The sequence below is a fragment of the Salmo salar genome, chromosome ssa12, assembly GCF_905237065.1.
Source record: "Salmo salar chromosome ssa12, Ssal_v3.1, whole genome shotgun sequence".
NCBI classification, from domain to species: Eukaryota; Metazoa; Chordata; class Actinopteri; order Salmoniformes; family Salmonidae; genus Salmo; species Salmo salar.
Window position 1 is genome coordinate 12,129,280 of NC_059453.1, and position 21,201 is coordinate 12,150,480.

The window sequence follows — 21,201 nt, forward strand, 5'->3', positions numbered from 1 at the left end:
AAAGATATAATTTAATCATATTATTATATGTAGTGGAAAGCGATGGGTTAGAAGAAGCCTACATAACCACCACAAAGTAAAATTGAACATCCATATATGGTCAGCTATTTAAACATTAACATTGATTTATCCTGCAATAGATGTCGTTCAATTGGTAACAAACATTTTTGTCTTCTTCTAATGCCTCTTAAGGGGAAAGTAATCTAAAAGGAACAAAATGTAATCAGATTACGTTACTGAGTTTGGGCAATCCAAAGGTTACGTTACTGATTACAATTTTGGACAGGTAACTAGTAACTGTAATGGATTACATTTAGAAAAGAACCTCCAGCCTAATCCCTCAGCTGTTTACCAAAAAAAGTGACTGCTTTGTTGTGGTACCACTTTGTTGTTGTTGGAATCCCAGATTGCTTGTTTAATTAAAGTACAATATTTTTTATGGTTTGAAAAATCTGTTTGCTGAGTAATAAGTCCACAGTCACAAAGGAAGTGTATGTAGGCCTACATGTTTTTAATCAATGCTCAACATTTCACCATGAAAATCATATTTTATGCAACACAGGAAAATGATAAGACTTGGTCTTCGTTTATTCAGCAGCTTCTTTTCCCTGTAAGAAGAAAGATAGAATATAATGGATCAGTAATAATAATGAACATGATAAATATATGGATAGACTTGAATAGAATATAATGGATCAAGTCTTTAATGCTCAGTGCTCAGCTTGGATTTTAGATGTTGAAGTACTAACTGAATTACTCTTATTAGATTATTTAGCCCTTCCTGAAATGTTCTTCTGAGAGATCTTCAATACAGTTGAGTGTAAAAGGTCAGTATTGACCTCTGAGAAGACTAAATCATAGGTGGTGTTGATGTGGTCATATCTGAACATGAGTCAGGTATAGGTTGAACAGCAGTTCTGTACCTTTCCAGAGTCACGGGTCTTGGCTCTGAGCTTGTTGACCTGAGTCTCAGCGATGTCAGCACGCTCCTCAGCCTCCTCCAGCTCATGCTGAACCTTCCTGAACTTAGACATGTGCTGGTTTGCTGCTTCCTCCTGGGTGAGGAAAAGAGAGGGAGAGCAGAACATCAGTATTTAAAGTTTGAAGCTTCAGGCAGCAAATTAAAATATGTTTTTAAAGGTATTTTAAACAACAAAAATATTGACGGATTTAGGATAGCAATGTATATAGGGAGATAGATGATACAGCAGATTAAGTGAGTGGCGCTGCCTCCAGCACTACCACTAGACCAGCCCCCAGCACAGTAAATTAATATTCAACCCCCTCTCATTTAAGTTGGTAACACATAGGCATAGGAGGCACTCAGAAATGTGCATAATTGATTGTTGACTGATGTGCCGTAGTAACACTTACTTCAACAAAACTGTATGGATATTAAGTTTTGTATTGTCTACTAGGGATTTGTTCTATGTACGCTTTCAGAGTATTTGACTAAGTCAGTGACTCACCGCTTCCTCAGCCTGCCTCTTGTAGGCCTTCACTTTCATCTGCAGCTTATCTACCAGGTCCTGAAGTCTGCCAACGTTCTTCTTATCCTCCTCAGTCTGTGGGAGAAGATCAAATAATCAATGTCAGTATAGTTTTATACACAAACCTGTCATTGTTAGTGTCAAGTGTGTAAAGATGGCACTTTCTCTTACCTGGTAAGTGAGCTCCTTGACTCTGCGCTCATACTTGCGGAGTCCCTTTACAGCGTCTACACCTCTTCTCTGCTCGGCCTCCACCTCAGTCTCGAGCTCACGCACCTTTGTGGAAGAAATAAATGTAGGTATTTGTTGGAGGTGGGGAAATCAGACATAACAAATATTTGTAACACAGAGATATACAGTAGTCTTCTACCCAGCCAAGGAGGCACAACTTATCTGTTCCTATGTACTTTCACCATTTTAATTGAAGGGGTCTGTAATTATTTCTACATAAGTGGTTCCCAAAGTGGAATTTACATTTCAATTTTTATGAATATTTCTAGTAATAACAGATTAGACTACGAGTGATCTGTGGGAAATGTTTAGAGTGTACAATACAATGTAATATTATTAAACCACAATTTATGTTCTTAACCATAGATAAACAACATGGTTCTGAGAGACACCGTATTCCATCAATGATCCATAAAAATAAAAACATCTAATTTCTTCTTGTATTTGTAATATGACAATTTATTCATTTTGTTATGCAGTTAGAAGTGCATGGTGCAGTACCAGTATGGCCACTTGCCTTTTTTAATGTTGTGATGTTTCTTTTAGTATGTCGGTCTCGCGCCATGGCAGTTGAGAGAAGTTGGCAAAGTGAGTCAACAGCAAGACAGAAGCACTGACATAAATACATTTGTGTCTTTATTTTGAAGATAAGCGAGTGGAAAAGCACCATATTCAAGGCACTAATGTCTCTGGAGTATGTACATATACTTGGTAAGATGTTATGTTGTGTTTTCACGTTTTATTCAAGTCCGCTAGCCTATAAACTAATTTAGCCGATAGCCTGCTAGCTGGTAGCCCAGCATAGCAACGCTAGCTTCCCTAGCAACGCCTTTTTAGCAGATAAATGAGACATGTAGGGTGTGTTCGTAAATTAAACCTGGAGTGCCACAGTGCGCTCAGAGCGTTCCTAAATTCAGAGTGTTTCGCTCTAGGAGCGTTCAGAGCGCACACTGGCAGATCTGGCCGGAGAGTAGGGTTGATCCGAGCATTCTGACCTCACAACGGCAGTCAAGCACCCGAGCTAACTGGCCAACGTTGGCTAGCTTACTTTCTACTTTCAGACAAAAATTAGAGAACACTTCACTCTGACCATTTTACTCGCCCTTGCAGACAGAGCTGGTTAGGCTGTTTTCATGTTATCCTGAGCGTTGGCTGCTGGCAACAATTTAATTACGCCTTTTTTTTGCAGACGTTAACCGACACCAGTCATATTCAACAGATGTTGAGCATTCGTAAATTCATCAGTTATTCTGCGCTCTGGCACACTCAGACGAGGTGCTCTGAAATCGGAGTAGGTAGCCAGAGTGCATTTATGAATACTGCCATAGCTAACGTTAGCGATATATAGAGAGAGAAATTAAACAAATGTAACAAAGTATTACTATGAGATAAATTGGATGGATATTATATTGTGTGTTGATATTTATTGTGAATCTGTATTATTATTATTATTTGATTATTATTATTATTATGAATGGTCTTGGCTCCAGTTCTTCTCAGCTCCACTACAGAAGTGTAACATATTACATGTTTTGGTTTTGAACATAAATGCACTGTCATTTAAGATGTAATACTGCACAATGTTCTCTCTACACCAAGGCGAAATGTGTACAACCCCTGATCTAGGGGGTTTATTGAGAGAAAAAGTGATTAAACAATGCTTCTGTGTATTTTATATGATCAAATACATTTCCAGCAAACTGTCTTTCAATCCACCCTAATCCACCCTGCTGGTAACTCACCCTGGACTCCAGTTTCTGGAGTTGTTTCTTGCCTCCCTTCATGGCCAGATTCTCAGCCTCATCCAGGCGGTGCTGCAGGTCCTTGACTGTGACCTCCAGGTTCTTCTTCATCCTCTCCAGGTGAGAGCTGGTGTCCTGCTCCTTCTTCAGCTCCTCAGCCATCATGGCCGCCTGGAATAGTAGTTTGTTTAATTTATGCACCAATCATAATGTCCCTCTCAGATCTTTGTTGTTCATAACCAGCCCAGCTACCATTGACCCTTGGGGACAAATCAAGTTGATGTAATTCAAGGACTCACATCAATGATTGCCTTTTTGGCCTTCTCCTCTGCATTCCTGGCCTCCTGGACGATGTCGTCCACCTCTCCCTGCACCTGCACCAGGTCAGTCTCCAGCTTCTTCTTGGTGTTCAGAAGGCTGGTATTCTGAAGGAGAAAACAACATGATTTGTTTGACTCTCAAGAGGAGTTAATAGTCATGAGACTGAAATGATAAAAGTCTAAGAGCAAGCACTGTTGTATTCCAGGTGTGTGTAAACGGTATGCTTGGTTGAGTTTCATTAGAAATGGCATTTGACCAATACCTGGGAGTGCAGCAGTCCAACACGCTCGCTGGCGTCTACCAGCTCAGTCTCAGCCACTTTGCGGCCTCTCTCTGTCTGCTCCAGAGCAACTCTCAGCTCCTCGATTTCAGCCACCATCAGACCGTTTCTGCGCTCCACCATGGCTGCCTGCTCCTTCATGTCCTCTGCAGCGCGGACTGCGTCATCAAGGTGTAATTGGGCATCCTGGAGTTCACAATGACATAGGTTCAATTAAGACTTTATTCGGAAGTAGGCGCAGTGGGATCAGTGATAGAAATATTAATTGGTAAGATTTTTCCCATATATTCCTACTTTTCCACAGTACATAGTCCATTCTATTAAATTCCTCTGTTCTATTATTTTCTACAGATTCACAAATCCCCCCCAAGTTCAGATTTTTGAGAGTGATATCCCCGTCCCTTTACCTTGAGCTGGCCCTGGACGTTCCTCAGCTGTTTCTGGGCCTCAGCGGCCTGCCTGTTGGAGTGGCTCAGCTGGATCTCCATCTCGTTCAGGTCTCCCTCCATCTTCTTCTTCACCCTCAGGGCATCATTCCTGCTCCTGACCTCAGAGTCCAGGGTGCTCTGCATGGAGTCAACCACCCTCTGGCTGTTCCTCTTGATCTGCTCCATCTCCTCATCCTTCTCAGCGATCTTCCTGTCCACCTCACCCTTGATCTGGTTCAGCTCCAGCTGCACACGCAGAATCTTGGATTCCTCGTGCTCCAGTGTTCCCTGGACAAACAGAAGCAGTCGGGAGAATTGTGTTCGATACATTTGGATGGAAGAATTATATATACAGTGTGACTACAATAAACTCCAATACAGGGATCATTGGACTGTAGCTGGCGTTGGCTAGTGTAACACTGCTTTCCCCATCAAACAGCTGTAGTTTGTACCTCAGCCTCCTCCAGAGCCGTCTGGATCACAGACTTCTCTGTCTCCACGGTCTTCTTGGCCTTCTCCAGCTCATGGATGCTCTTGCCAGTCTCTCCGATCTGCTCAGTCAGGTCAGAGATCTCCTCTGCACACACACACACAGGAGAAGATTAGACTTGGGAGATTTTCTGTGGATATCGCCAATGCACTGAAGTTGACAATGAATCATGATAACAGTAATTAATTAACAGCACTTCATACGGTCTTGCAAAACTAATTGCTCTCATCTTCCTTGGGTTGTTAAAAGCAATAGCGATTACATGTTCCATTTATTTTTTTTAACTGCACTTGAAAACTCTGAAATAGTGTAATATTAATGTTGATGATTGCAGTTCCCTCCATTTTCAAAACACTAGTCAAACATGAGCCGAATAGAACTGCTGTCAAATGCTCACGTTGCAGGTTCTTGTTCTCTCTCTTCAGAGTCTCCAGATGATCCAGAGCCTCCTCGTAGGAGTTCTTCATTTTGAAGAGTTCAGTGCTCATAGAGCGAGCCTCCTTCTGAGCTCCTTCCAGCTCAGCCTGACCCTCCTCATACTTCTGCTTCCACTCTGCCAGAACCTAGGGGAATCCATGGGATTTTCATTAGAAGTCAATGATGAAGAGTTTTGAATCAGAAATATGCTACACTTATACTACAATTGGTCATATACTGGACAGAAAATATCACTGTTGTGTGAGGTTTATTCATTTTCACCTTGTCAAAGTTCCTCTGCTTCTTGTCGAGGTTGGCGGCCAATGCGTTGGCTCTCTCAACATCAATCATGAGGTCCTCCACCTCTCCCTGCAGCCTCTGCTTGGTCTTCTCCAGGGAGGCGCACTTGGAGTTGGTCGCCTCAATGGTCTCCTCGGCCTCCTGCAGACGCTGGACCAGCTTCTTCCTGTTGGACAACAGACGGTGGTTTTATGGTGCGAAAACAAATGTTACAATACATATTGATGTGACATTTTCTCAGATCCCCACTACCACCATTTTCATCCACACCGTATATTCGATTTTTTTTCTGTTGTGTGCGACTCACTTGGCCTCCTCCAGCTCCTCTGTGCGCTGGATAGCATCAGTTTCATACTTAGTCCTCCACTGAGCCACCTCACTGTTGGCCTTGCACATGCCGCGTTGCCTTGGCCTCCTGCTCCTCCTCAAACTGCTCCCTCAGGAGGTCACAGTCATGGCGGGCAGACTGGACACCATGGGCCAGTGCGTTTTTAGCCTGTGAGAAAGAAAGAGAGAGACAACGATAGATTAGAGAGGTAGTCAAACAAATGACAGTAGAAGTCTCTGAGGGTGACGTAGTATAGCTCTAAACTCTGGTCGGTGGAGTCCATTTTGGGTTCCTTACCTTGACCTCCTCCTCAATAGCCCTCTTCAGCTCCTCCACCTGCTGAGTGAAGGCCTGTTTTCCTCTGGTCAGCTGAGATACCAGGGCTTCCTTCTCCTCCAGCTGGCGGCCAAACTCACCTGCAGGGACAGAAGAACATCTTGTTAATAGGGCCTCTGTTCTCTAAGATTGAAAATGTATTTTGAGGAATCGTAGGGGAATGTTAGGTGGTGAATAGTACATTAGAAACTTTGTGGATATAGCCCATAATACATGTTGTGTTCTACTAAAGGAAAGCATTGGCTTGTTGTTCATTGTTGATGGTACCATTTTCTGTCAGGAGTCTGGCCCTCTGTCCGCTGATGTCGTTGACCTGGCGAACATTCTCATCATTCTTAGTCTTGAGCTCACTCAGCTGGTCCTCAAGAGTACGGCACATCTTCTCCAGATTGCCCTGTTAGTGTAACATGTTCCATCATTACTTTATATATGTGACTCCTGTCAATTTCAGTTCACTTGAATGGTAATGTAGTTGACCAACCTCGACACTGCTTGATCAAAACGTTACTACTCACCTTAGCCTTGGCGACGGCCTCCATGTTGCTAGAGAGGTCATCAATCTCCATCTTGTACTCGCTCTTCTCCTTCTCCAGCTTCTGCTTGACGCGCTGCAGGTTGTCGATCTGCTCCCCGAGCTCAGCCACACTGTCGGCCTGCTTCTTGCGCAGAGCGGCGGCTGTGGCCTCATGCTGCAGGGTGGACTCTTCAAGATCACGACGCAGCTTCTGGAACACAGCTTCACGCTTCTTGTTCATCTCAATCTGAGCAGCAGTGGCGCCTCCGGCCTCCTCCAGCCTCTCGCTGATCTCCTCAAGTTCCCTGGAGAGATCAGCCCTCTGCTTCTCAACCTTAGCCCTGGCAGCACGCTCAGCCTCAATTTCCTTCTCCAGCTCCTCAATACGGGCCTAGAACAGGGGGCAGGAGCAGGGGGGATGAACACTACAGTACAGTTGAAACAATTGAACCTCACAAAATAATAATAGTATGTGTATTTTACATAAATGTGTTTAATACAAAGACAGTTACACCAATATATTCAGTACACTGTGTCCCATTGTGCGAACCAAAACCACAATGTTAAGAAGCACCGTCTTTAAAACAGTTAGAATCACCAGCAAGGAATACCATCTTCCAACCTTCTCAGCCATCAGAAGCCCCCGTGAGAAATGTGTGCTACCTGAGCAATGTTTTTCAGGAAATGATTCAAGTCTCTGCTTTTCTGTACTGGAGTTTCTATCCTCTACTGTACCTGGAGTTCCTTGATCTTCTTCTGCAGCTGAGCTCCCAGAGACTGCTCATCCTCAACCTTGCTGAGGAGCTGGGTGGTCTCAAACTCCTTTCTAAGAAACACAAATATGTCAATTGCAGAGTTTGTTTTGTTTTGATAGTGTAAAGGGAGAGGATCATACCATTCACTTTGCTTTTAAGAATCACATGCAAATGCTAATTCATAATTACAATAATTAGTCAAGAACAACCATTATAACAGCTAATACTGTAGTCATTTGTTTGTGTTTACTTCTTGATTTTCTCATCAGCTTGCTGCTTGTCATTCTCCAGGTCCATTATGGACTCCTGGGCCAGTTTCAGATCCCCCTCCAGCTTTCTCTTGGATCTCTCAAGGTCCATACGGAGCTTCTTCTCTTGCTCCAGAGAACCCTCAAGCTAGAAGATAAAAACACATATATTGTTCAAATCTAAACAACTGAAGATAATATCATCTTACATACTATCATGGCCAAAATGTCAAACTCCACTCACGTCGTCCACTTGCTGTTCCAGCTTGGTCTTGGCCTTGGTCAGAGTGTTGACTTTGTCCTCCTCTGCCTGCAGGTCATCCAGTGTCTGCTGGTGGGCCTCTTGGAGGGCTTTCTTCTCCTTGGTCAGCTTGGCAACACTCTCATCCATAGACGCCATCTCCTCTGTCAGGTTTTTAACCTGTAAATGGCCACAACATAATTACACTTCACCGTAAAGGGGAGATTTAGTTTGTTATATATTGCATTCATTTCATTTAGATTAGAACTGCATCAACAATTACTGTACTATAGATTCAACATTAGATAGCAGTGTTCACCATGCCCGTGTTTTGAATGGAAGTCATAAATGAGGGGGAGCAGAACATGCAATGAATATTGGGAGTACCCCGCAACTGAAATTCTACTGTTGTTTCTTACTTTTTCCTGCACCCACAATACAACTTGAATTCCATTTCTGTTAAGCTATGTTTTGAGTTGATTATTGTTGGTTAGACTGTCTATGGTAAAACACAAGACCTTGTTTTCAGTGGCGTGCTTCTCCTTCTCCACTTTGGCCAGAGTGAGCTCCAGGTCATCAATGTCCTTCTTCAGCTCAGAGCACTCATCCTCCAGCTTCCTCTTCTTGGCAGTCAACTCAGCATTGATCTCCTCCTCATCCTCCAGCCTCTCGGTCGTCTCTTTGAGTTTGGCCTCCTGCTGGATCTTGCTCTTGATGAGCCCCTCACACCTTTCCTCAGCATCGTTCAGACTCTCTCCTTCCTGGTTTCAGAGCAGAAGAAAACATCATCAGCCTCACTTTGTGTATTCAAAGTTAGAGCTAAATTACAAATAGCCAAATTCATTAAATAAATAACATGGGCAATAACAATTTGTAAGATAGCCATATACTTCATTTGTGTGTGTGCGTGTGTGTGTGTGTGTGTGTGTGTTGTGTGTTGTGTGTGTGTGTGTGTGGTGTGTGTGTGTTTGTGTGTGTGTGCTTTTGTTTAAATGTGTTAAATGTGCCCCTAAGAAGGTTGTTGCTGACTCACAGATGCGACTTGGAGCGCCAAGTCGTTCTTCTCCTGCGTCAGGGCCACCAACTTCTCCTCCATTTGCTTCTTCGTGGCCAGAGCCTTGGCCAGGTCTGCTGTCATCTTATCATAGTTCTCCTTCATGTTGGCCAGCTCCTTCTCAGTCTCAGCGCTCTGCAGCAGGGGCTTGATCTTGAAGTACAACTTCATCCATGGCCACGTTTTCACATTCATGAATGAGCGGATGTTGTACTGGATGGCGAAGATGGACTCTCTGGTCGACAGAAAGGACAGAGTGGCTTGGTGAGTTACATCCCACTAGGCACAGACGTCAGTTCAGCGTTTTAGTTTTGATTTACATTTGGTTGAATTGGCGAACTTCAATTCAACGCGACATAATCAAAATTAGTCACCATGTTATTGGATTATGGTTAAAAGTTGAGTGAAAAAAAAATGAAATTCCCTTACGCTGATAACTTTTTTCAAATCCACGTTGATTCAACGTCATTACATATCATTTTTGTGTTGAAATGAGTTGGTAATGACCAGTGGGATGTTTCCAGGAGTTGAAGAATAACACACTGGAACCCCCTCCACTTTTTGTATTCAGATGAGGAATGGGGCTAGGGAAATGTAACCCCTCTTAAATTCATAGACAGCGGTCTAGATGCAAGGACTGACAGTCATGCTAAGCTCATGAGACATTTTATATTCTTTAAGAATGAATGGGTAAATACCACAAATTTAAATGACAGTTGAACAGCCAAATCCCAAACTGCAGCTATAAAGCTAGAATCCTTAGTTGCTACATCCATTTCTGGACTTATAAATGAATTAACCCAAAAGCTTTAGTAGACCATTATAAGATGTACTTTCTCATTCTGAACAACTCACAGCATATACAGTATGTAATCATAATGCATTAGATACAGGTGGTTGACAGAAAGCTTTGCCCAGATGTCTACTATTACTCACCTCCTCTCCATCATCTTGGTGAACTCTCTCCTCATGAGGAATCCACGGCTGAGAGCCTGGAGCATGCCGACCAGAGTGGCCAGCTTCTCATCTCTCATCTCCTCCAGGACACCCAGCAGACCGGCTTTGAAGAACACCTGAGACACAGGTTAACATGGTAAATGGAACAACAGATGGTGACAGACAGAAAGTGTTGAATCAAAAGAGGGGAACAACACCACTAGATTGATTTAAACAACATGAACTTTGATATTGTTGCAAACAAACCATGTGATAGGTTGTTTCTAAGTTGTTAGTTATTGTACAGTTGTAGATTAATAATCTACACAGACACAGATAACTGCAGTCATACAACTCTAATACAATGTACATGATAATGAGTTTAGTTTCTCTTCTATACTTGTGATGCATGACTTTGAAGAAAAACAGTACAATGTTTTTCCAGCTTTTCCATTAGTTAAATGAAGACAAAAGAACAAAAGGATGGATAGATCACCTGGAGAGATTTTATATGGTACAGGTTTAAATTATCATTTAAATTGTGTTTTGTTGTCAGCTTTTGCTGGGGCAATTTGACTGACCTTGGTGTTTCAATTACATGTATTCAGCCTACTATTTCTAAAGATAATTAACATAATACAAATATCCCCATCAAAATACATCTGTTTAAGCTAGAGATATCAGTTTGCATCTCAATCTACTGCATCCACCGATGTCGGTCTCCTGCATCTGCGGTGAAAGGTGGTAGGCAAAGCTAGAGAGGTGTTTGTCAGACCATGAGACATCCCACAAACCGATCTTCTGACAAAACGTCTGTAGCATCTGAGCGGTTTGGCCTACAGTATTACCACTCCACAAGACTCATCTGAAGGTCCCCAGTACCAGTTAAAAAATAATAATTGGAAGTCTATATGGAGAAAGTTTTGTACTTAATATAAGAGGATAAATACATGTTCCAAATTCCATGTAGTGAATCTGTTATTCAATGTGTTTCAATTGGCTAATAGCAGTAATGCCAAATTCAATGTTTCATCCAATAATAAATTATCTTTGAAGTTGTGTTTTGTTGTCAGCTTTTGCTGGGGGTATTTGACTGACCTTGGTGTGTCCAAACTTGTAATCGTCGTGATTTACGTCAATGGACCCAAGCAGCTTCTCAGAAGCCTTTTTGTTGTCCATGAACTGGCCATCAGGGATGACACTGGCATTCAGTACTTTGTACCTGAATGAGAACACAGTTTTAAAATATGCAAAGTTGTAATTGGTTGGTTATACAGCGAGGTCCAAAATGATTGGCACCCTTGATAAAGATGTGCAAAAAAGACTGTATAAAATGAATAATACAAATACTGAGCTATATTGTATGCCCCTAAAATATTTTTGGGTTTTATATTAATACAATTGCTCAGAGAAAGAGATTTTTGTTAAACAAGTAGAACTTTTTTTATATAATATTTACAGTGCGTTCAGAAAGTATTTAGACCCTTTGACTGTTTCCACATTTTGTTAGTTACAGCCTTATTCTAAAATTGATTAAATCGTTTTTGTTCCCTCATCAACCTAAACGCAATACCCCATAATAACAAAGCGAAAACAGGTTTTTAAATTTTTTAGCAAATGTAACGTTATTTTCATTAGTATTCAGACCCTTTGCTATAAGACTCGAAATTGAGCTCAGGTGCATCCTGTTTCCATTGATAAACCTTGTTGTTTCTACAACTTGTTTGGAACCCACCTATGGTAAATTCAATTGATTGGACATTATTTGGAAAGGCACACACCTGTCTATATAAGGTCCCACAGTTGGCAGTGCATGTCAGAGCAAAAACCAAGCCATGAGGTTGAAGGAATTGTATATAGAGCGCCGAGACAGGATTGTGTGAGGCACAGATCTGGGGAAGGGTACCAAAACATTTCTGCAGCATTCAAGGTCCCCAAGAACACAGTGGCCTCCATCATTCTTAAATGGAAGAAGTTTGGAACAACAAACACTCTTCCTAGAGCTTGCCACCTGGCCAAACTGAGCAATCAGGGGAGAAGGGCCTTGGTCAGGGAGGTGACCAAGAACCTGATGGTCTCTGACAGAGTTCCTCTGTAGAGATGGGAGAACCTTCCAGAATGACAACCATCTCTGCAGCAATCCACCAATCAGGCCTTTATGGTAGAGTGGCCAGATGAAAGCCACTCCTCAGTAAAAGGCACATGACAGCCCGCTTGGAGTTTGCCAAAAGGCACCTAAAGACTCTCAGACTATGAGAAACAAGATTCTCTGGTCTGATGAAACCAAGATTAAACTCTTTGGCCTGAATGCCAAGCGTCACGTCTGGAGGAAACCTGGTACCATCTCTATGGTGAAGCATGGTGGTGGCAGCATCATGCTATGGGGATGTTTTTCAGCGGTTAGGACTGGGAGACTAGTCAGTATCGAGGGATAGATGAACGGAGCTTAATACAGAGAGATCCTTGATGAAACCCTGCACCAGAGCGCTCAGGACCTCGGACTGGGGTGAAGGTTCACCTTCCAACAGGACAATGACCCTAAGCACACAGCCAAAACAACGCAGGAGTGGTTTCGGAACAAGTCTCTGAATGTCCTTGAGTGGCCTATCCAGAGCCCAGACTTGAACCCTATTGAACATCTCTGAAGAGACCTGAAAATAGCTGTGCAGCGACGCTCCCCATCCAACCTGACAGAGCTTGAGAGGATCTGCCGAGAAGAATGGGACAATCTCCCAAAATACAGGTGTGCCAAGTTTGTAACGTCATACCCAAGAAGACCCGAGACTTTAATAGCTGCCATAGGTTCTTCAACAAAGTACTGAGTAAAGGGTCTGAATACTTATGTACATGTGATATTTCAGTATTTTATTTTTAAGACATTTGCAAAAATGTCTTAACTTGTTTTTGCTTTGTCATTCTGGGGTATTGTGTGTAGATTGAGAGGGGAGGGGTCATCAATTTTGGAAAAAGGCTGTAACGTAACAAAATGTGGAAAAAGTGAAGGGGTCTGAATACATTCCAATTGCACTGTATATTTTGACTATTCTGATGCTGGAATACCCTTGGACAAGATCATTCTGTGTGTGTGTGTGCGCGAGTGTGTGTGCGCGTGTGTGTACATGTGCACATACCTCTGCTTGAAATCAGCATAGAGGATTCTGCTAGGGAAGCCCTTTCTGCAGATCCTGATACCCTCCAGTACACCATTACACCTGAGCTGGTGGATAACCAGGAAGTTCTCCATCAGACCTGGTAAAACAAACAAGTCTCTTTTAATATTAATAAACAGGTTAAAGATTGGGATTGTTAAGGTTACTGGTACTGTACTGATAAAATTACATATTTAACTCAATATTTATTGTACCTGGAGTCTTTGACTCGTTGGGGATCAGGCAGCGCACAAAGTGAGGATGAGTGCTCCTCAAGTTGGTCATCAGCTTATGTAAGTTCTCCTGTAGGAGGGTTACAAACCATTTTCTCAGACATACTGTAGTTTATGATAATTGCACCTTTTGAAGGACTGAATATACACATTTCAAAAGCTCACCCTGAACTGGGAGGACACAGTCTGCATGGAACCACCCTTCTTCTTGCCTCCTTTCTTGGATGTATCTGTTAAAATGGGGAAAAGTTAGAGATAACTAGAAAAGTACATTTCCTAGAGTGGGTGGAATAAATAGAATAATAATAATAAGAGTATGTAATAAATCTAGAGTGGTCTTGTCTTCAGCAAGCACACTAATTATAAACCAGAGAATCACTGATTGACTTCACACTTAACTAGAGCCAAATCCTGCCAATGAGATTGTGTAGAATAACACCTAATGTATGATTAAATTAACTGAGTGTACAGTGGGGGGAAAAAGTATTTGATCCCCTGCTGATTTTGTACGTTTGCCCACTTACAAAGAAATTATCAGTCTATAATTTTAATGGTAGGTTTATTTGAACAGTGAGAGACAGAATAACAACAAAAACATCCAGAAAAAAGCATGTCAAAAATGTTAGAAAATGATTTGCATTTTAATGAGGGAAATAAGTATTTGACCCCTCTGCAAAACATGACTTAGTACTTGGTGGCAAAACCCTTGTTGGCAATCACAGAGGTCAGACGTTTCTTGTAGTTAGCCACCAGGTTTGCACACATCTCAGGAGGGATTTTGTCCCACTCCTCTTTGCAGATCTTCTCCAAGTCATTAAGGTTTCGAGGCTGACGTTTGGCAACTCCAACCTTCAGCTCCCTCCACAGATTTTCTATGGGATTAAGGTCTGGAGATTGGCTAGGCCACTCCAGCACCTTAATGTGCTTCTTCTTGAGCCACTCATTTGTTGCCTTGGCCGTGTGTTTTGGGTCATTGCCATGCTGGAATACCCATCCACGACCCATTTTCAATGAGGCTGGCTGAGGGAAGGATATTTTCACCCAAGATTTGACGGTACATGGCCCCGTCCATCGTCCCTTTGATGCAGTGAAGTTGTCCTGTCCCCTTAGCAGAAAAACACCCCCGAAGCATAATGTTTCCACATCCATGTTTGACGGTGGAGATGGTGTTCTTGGGGTCATAGGCAGCATTCCTCCTCCTCCAAACACGTCGAGTTGAGTTGATGCCAAAGAGCTCCATTTTGGTCTCATCTAACCACAACACTTTCACCAGTTGTCCTCTGAATCATTCAGATGTTCATTGGCAAACTTCAGACGGGCATGTATATGTATTCTTGAACAGGGGGACCTTGCGGGCGCTGCAGGATTTCAGTCCTTCACGGCGTAGTGTGTTACCAATTGTTTTCTTGGTGACTATGGTCCCAGCTGCCTTGAGATCATTGACAAGATCCTCCCGTGTAGTTCTGGGCTGATTCCTCACCATTCTCATGATCATTGCAACTCCATGAGGTGAGATCTTGCATGGAGCCCCAGGCCGAGGGATATTGACAGTTCTTTTGTGTTTCTTCCATTTGCGAATAATCGCACCAAATGTTGTCACCTTCTCACCAAGCTGCTTGGCAATGGTCTTGTAGCCCATTCCAGCCTTGTGTAGGTCTAAAATCTTGTCCCTGACGTCCTTGGAGAGCTCTTTGGTCTTGGCCATGGTGGAGAGTTTGGAATCTGATTGATTGATTGCTTCTGTGGACAGATGTCTTTTTTACAGTTAACAAGCTGTGGTTAGGAGCACTCCCTTTAACAGTGTGCTCCTAATCTCAGCTCGTTACTTGTATAAAAGACACCTGGGAGCCAGAAATCTTTCTGATTGAGAGGGGTTCAAATACTTATTTCCCTCATTAAAATGTAAATCAATTTATAACATTTTAGACATGCGTTTTTCTGGATTTTTTTGTTGTTATTCTGTCTCTCACTGTTCAAATAAACCTACCATTAAAATTATAGACTGATCCTTTCTTTATCAGTGGGCAAACGTACAAAATCAGCAGGGGATCAAATACTTTTTTCCCCCACTGTATAATTATATTCACACATTGATGAACCCTTAAAAATGTCGATACAGTCAGACTTTAAAGAAAATGTGGGTCTGTGTTGGAACTAATGCTTAATTAAATAGTTTGACTTGATGCTAGTCTTACCCTCAGGTGGGGGAGCAGGATACAAGGCTGCCAAAATTTTCACTCCTGACTTCCCGTACAGCTGACAAACTGAGTCATTCAGGGGGTCCTTGTTCTTCTCCAGCCAGCCAGTGATGTTGTAGTCCACAGTACCGGCGTAGTGCACCAGGGAGAAGTGGGCCTCTTGCTTGCCTTTGGCAGGCTTGGGCTTCTCAAACGACTTTGTTTTGCCAAGATGCTGGGAGTACAGCTTGTCCTTGAAGGTAGTGTCTGAGACTTGGGGAACATGCACTCCTCTTCAAGGATGGAGAAGATGCCCAATGGCTTTATGAAAAGTAAGGTACAGTGTATATATAACATCACATCTTTAGTAAACATGCTCTTATAGGATTATATTCGTTTAGGGACACATAACAGGAAACATTGAGTTCTCAACAGTCAGATGCATTGTACCACAGTGATAATAATGGTCCCTAAGAGCTTTGCTGTTGAGGTCCATTATACCTTCTCAATAAGCTCAATGCAGGCAGCCAAGTCCATGCCGAAGTCAATGAAGGCCCAGACGATTCCCTCCTTCTTGTACTCCTCTTGCTCCAGGACGAACATGGTGTGGTTGAAAAACTGTTGCAGTTTCTCATTGGTGAAGTTGATGCACAGCTGCTCCATGCTGTTGTACTGTTGATGGAGTTTTAAAAGGGATCATTTCATCATACAAGGCTGTAATCCATCTCAATCACATCTAAGTGTCTTGTTCTGGTCTCATACATCAAAGATCTCAAACCCGGCAATGTCAAGCACACCGATATAGAACTGCCTTGGATTCTTGGTGTCCAACATCTCATTGATACGGATGACCATCCACAAGAACATCCTCTCATAGATGGACTTGGCCAGAGCACTGACTGAGTTATTAACCTGTAATGATAATACCTCAAATTAATACATGAGATATTGACCATGTCCAGTGATAAGGTGATACGAGCTTGGGAGAAAACATCACTATTCAATTAAAGCATTGCACTCGTCCCCAAAAATATTCCGGTGCTCAGAAAATGGTAGATGCTGTGTTTGCCGCCTTACCTGAGCCACAGTCTGTCCCTTGGTCACATACTCGTTGCCGACCTTCACTCTTGGGTAGCACAGAGCCTTCAACATCTCAGCCGAGTTCAGGCCCAGCAGGTAGCCGATTTTATCAGCCACTGGAGAGAGAACCAACAACAACAGACTCAGGGACACAAGATTGCTTGTTTCTGATGTCACATTTTTTGGCCACATTTTTTTATTCGTTATGTTTTGATTCACCCTCATCCATAATTTCAAATCATATCTGAAGGTAGTATTTCTTTCTCCAAAAATGATCTCCTGCCTGCCTGACTTTCATGTGGCACTGTCTGTGTTAGGTGTTTAATTTCTATGTTGGGGACTGGGAATGGGACTAATGCTTTACATATTGTATATCTATGAGTGGGACTCACCCTCTGTGCCGTCTGGCTCGGCCTGTTCCTCACGCTGCTTCTGCTTGAATTTCAAGTTTCCATGGTGGACTACAGCTCCTGTCAGCTTGTAGATGCCAATCTTCTCATCATTAGTGAAGCCCAGGATTGTAATGGCATCCTGGCGTTAAAGACGAAATACAACAGTCATGAACTGAAAGGTAGTTTGCTTACTCACAAAAGTAGTGTACTGGACCGAATCAAGAACATTCCCAGCTGCTACCAAGTTGGAATTGCACAGTACATTCAGTGTGTATGGTGGTCCTACCCATATCCATATATTGAGTTTGGTTAACCCTTTGTTTGACTCACATCTGTGGCATCCAGCTCTTCCTTGTCGTCGATGCTGGCCACAGCGATCTGTCCCTGGCTGCACATGGGGAAGTCGTAGGGGTTGGTGGTGATGAGCGCCATTTCTGTGGACAACAGAGAACAGCTTGCCAGTTAAATCTCTTAGAATTCTGCTGTCCTACCTTTACAGTATCTCTCCCTCCTTTACTCAGTAGATGGACTCAATGATACATGTAGTATATAATGAATAGCATCAAAAGAGGGGACTGAGACTTGTGGACTAGTGCATCACAGTGCATTACTTGATAGATATTTCCCAGAGACCTTCCAAATGTCTAGATGCCTTGTTACCTTGGATGTAATCATTGTAATAGTATTATTAGTGTGGAGTATGAATATTTTTTTTATATTCCATAGATGGGGTGGGAATAACTTCTTCTGGACCTCTACATTGCCGTACCAATTATCTCAGGTTTATGGCCTGTCATCATCTGGAAGAAGATGTGGTATCCTCTCTCATCGGGCAGCTGGAAGGACACTCTGGACTTCTCCAGCAGGTCTGAGAGAGTGAGAGAGAGAGAGAGAGAACATGAGATACATTTAATGATATAATCACCACAAAATAATCCGTGTGAATTTAGGAAAGTATCGAGAAACAATCAAAACCAACTCACATGTCTCAATGTCAGCTTTAGCCAGTTTGCCAGCTTGGAAGTGAATCCTGATGAATTTACCCTATAGAAATTGGTCAACAAATTAATTCTTACATTTTACTTTGATAGACCCCTTTAAATGTTACAGTTTTATGTACACCTATTGATATAACAATATGGAACTACTAAATTACATTTTTCCAATATCAGGTAACTTCCACAGTTTGCCCTTTATACTTACAAAGCGAGACGAGTTGTCGTTCCTCACTGTCTTGGCATTACCATAAGCCTCCAGCAGAGGGTTAGCTGCAATGATCTGATCCTCAAGAGACCCCTGATTGAGACAAACACAAGTTGCTCAGAAACTGGAAAAGTAGTAAAGTTTGATTCACCGCTGGAAAAAAAAGTTGCCGCAACCAACCAAACTGAAATGTGTTAAAAAGGCAAACATAAGAACAACCTACCTGCATTTTGCTGGGGTCTACTTCCTTCTTCTTCTCTCCACTTGACACTGCAATTGTGGCAAAGTACTGGATGACACGCTTGGTGTTTACAGTCTTTCCTGCACCGGATTCTCCACTGGTTTATATGGCAGCGAAAGAGTGGTTTTAGTTACATGTTTGAGTGTCAGATTGGCTTACACCAAGAAATAGCATTGAAAAATACACTATTGACCTGTTTTTAAGCATAAGTAAGTCATTAACAATATTTCCACTCATCGTCTCATTATTCTGCAAAGCCTAATGTCCTCATCCTTTCATAATGTAATGACATTTTAGTAAACAACTTACGTAATCAGAATGGACTGGTTCTCCTTATCTGGAACCAAAAAAACATATTGCTTATCATACGCAAGCAACATTATGGGGACATTATCTAATTCATAGCATCATCGAGAATTTCAATTTGGAACATCTTCCATTCAATGGTAGTGAAATCAGATATTACCAGCAAACTGTTAGAAAACAGTAGATACCGCTCTGAAGTATATTTTAACTTCCATTGATACATCCATCTATCCATTAACACTTATGGACTTTAAGATTCATATATACTTAAGGACATCCATCACATCCATCCATCCATCCATGACAGCTCGAACCAATAAGCATGAACTGAAAGGCGTTGTCAGAGACGGAGAAGATATGGGGTGGAGCCTCCATCCTCTTCTTCCCTCTGTAGGCGTTGACAACCTCTGCGTCGTACACTGGGAGCCACTTGTAGGGGTTCACCGTGGCACAGAAGAGCCCAGAGTAGGTCTGGATGAAAGTGATTACATTAGGGGATTAGTAAAGTCAGATGTACTTTTACCTGGATTTATGTGAGGATGTGGGTGTACTTTGGTATACTGATGTGGGTCTACTGTATTGATATGTTTTGGTTTCTACCATTTAATTATGTCTAGTACTGAATGTGCGTATTTATTATGTTCATGTATGTGTGTGTTTGTATGTGCAGGTTACTTACATAGATCATCCATGCTGCATAACGCTCTTTGAGGTTATACAACACAGAGGCTTCATTCAGGTAGGTCATCATGGCCATGTCCTCAATCTTGTCGTACTTAGGGGGGTTCATCTCATAGATGTCTGCATCTTTGAACTCTTTTCCTTCCTGAAACAGTCAGAAATCTAGATTAAACGCAGATCAAAGTGGACATAACAGAATGCTTTTTGTTCATTAAATACAAGTTGAATCTTAAAAATTTTTTTATATCCACATTAATCCAACTACTTTGTTATCACCCACTGACACATAACTGGAGATTCTTGACTAGTCAACATGAGACATTCCATGTCATTTTTAAATAGCAGCAATAAACATTTAGTTCGAAGGTTATACTGCCCACAAACAAACAATGAAATGCTTCTTAATATATTTTTTGTTACTCATTTCTTATTGCCTATAGACATTGTTTGGATCATTTCAATGATTTTTCAAGAAATGGAGTAATTACACAAACTTAAACTTGAATATCAGATCAGGCTTACCTCCTTAGTGCCGTCAGGTTTCGTGACTGTCACAGTACACTTCCCGTCGGCCCTGGCAGTAATCAGACCCTTCAGGTACAGCTCCACTTTGTCTGTCACATAGCAGGAGTTCTTTGAATCAAAGGGTGCGGCTTGTGCCTCCATCCTCTCCCTCTCAGACTTACGGAGGTATATGGCAGCTTTGCCGTAGATTTCCATCTCTGCGTCCGTACTCATGGTGACGGATAACTAGGAAAGAGATGAAACAAGAAACATGATTGACTCTGTGGTGCTTCCTCCCCAGTCAACAGAGTTAGGTGAGCGGTATCTCTCACTGAATATTCTCATCACTTTTTATGTGAAGACTGAAACCATGTCTCACCTTCTTTTTCCCCTCCTACAGATGAATGTGTACTTCTTGGAAGACCCTGTGAAACATTAGGGTGTTTTGAAAAAGGTACAGGTCTAAAGCTTTATCATTTAGCCCCCGAAGGGCTAGAAAACATTTAACTGAATCATTACAGTCATATCCAAATCAATTACAGGTGCAACTGGTAACTTTCATTTTCCTAGTGGCAACTCACTTTACTACACGTTCTGTCAAGAATTCAAGTAAATACCCCTAAAAACCCAGTTACATTCTAGACCACCTCATCAATTTACAAACAATTGCAGGAACAACACTTTTTACCATAAAAGGATGTTACAGAAGTAAAACAAATGTTGAAGGAGACATGCAAATCTTAGAGACATGCAGAAGTCAATTGAAACAGTGCAGTTAGCTGCTGCCTCAGATGCTGAGTGCAAAGATGAGACAAATGTAAAAATCTGAGGAGGTGGAGAGAGTCTTACCACAGAGGAAGAAGGTATCTGACTTATGGATGATGTGGCCTCAGCCTCCTTATATCTGGTTGGAAGTGCTAACCAAGCAAAAGTTAATTATGGACCACTCTGGGGAAGGACATGGATTGCAGGAGAGACCTCCCCCCCAGACTTGTGTATCTGTCTCTCACTAGCACCTCCCACTTACAGGGGCACCACACTCCCATTACATTACTTTTTAATGTCATATTTGTCTCTGAATTGAATTTCACTGAGTTTTACGTGAATGAGAGATGTCATTACTA

At 42.1% G+C, this 21,201-nt stretch overlaps 1 pseudogene; it reads right to left on the reverse strand.

Moving 5' to 3' along the window:
* Positions 1-503: 503 nt before the first annotated feature.
* Positions 504-20,323, reverse strand: LOC106564199 (myosin heavy chain, fast skeletal muscle-like; annotated as a pseudogene).
* Between the last annotated feature and the right edge of the window lie 878 nt (positions 20,324-21,201).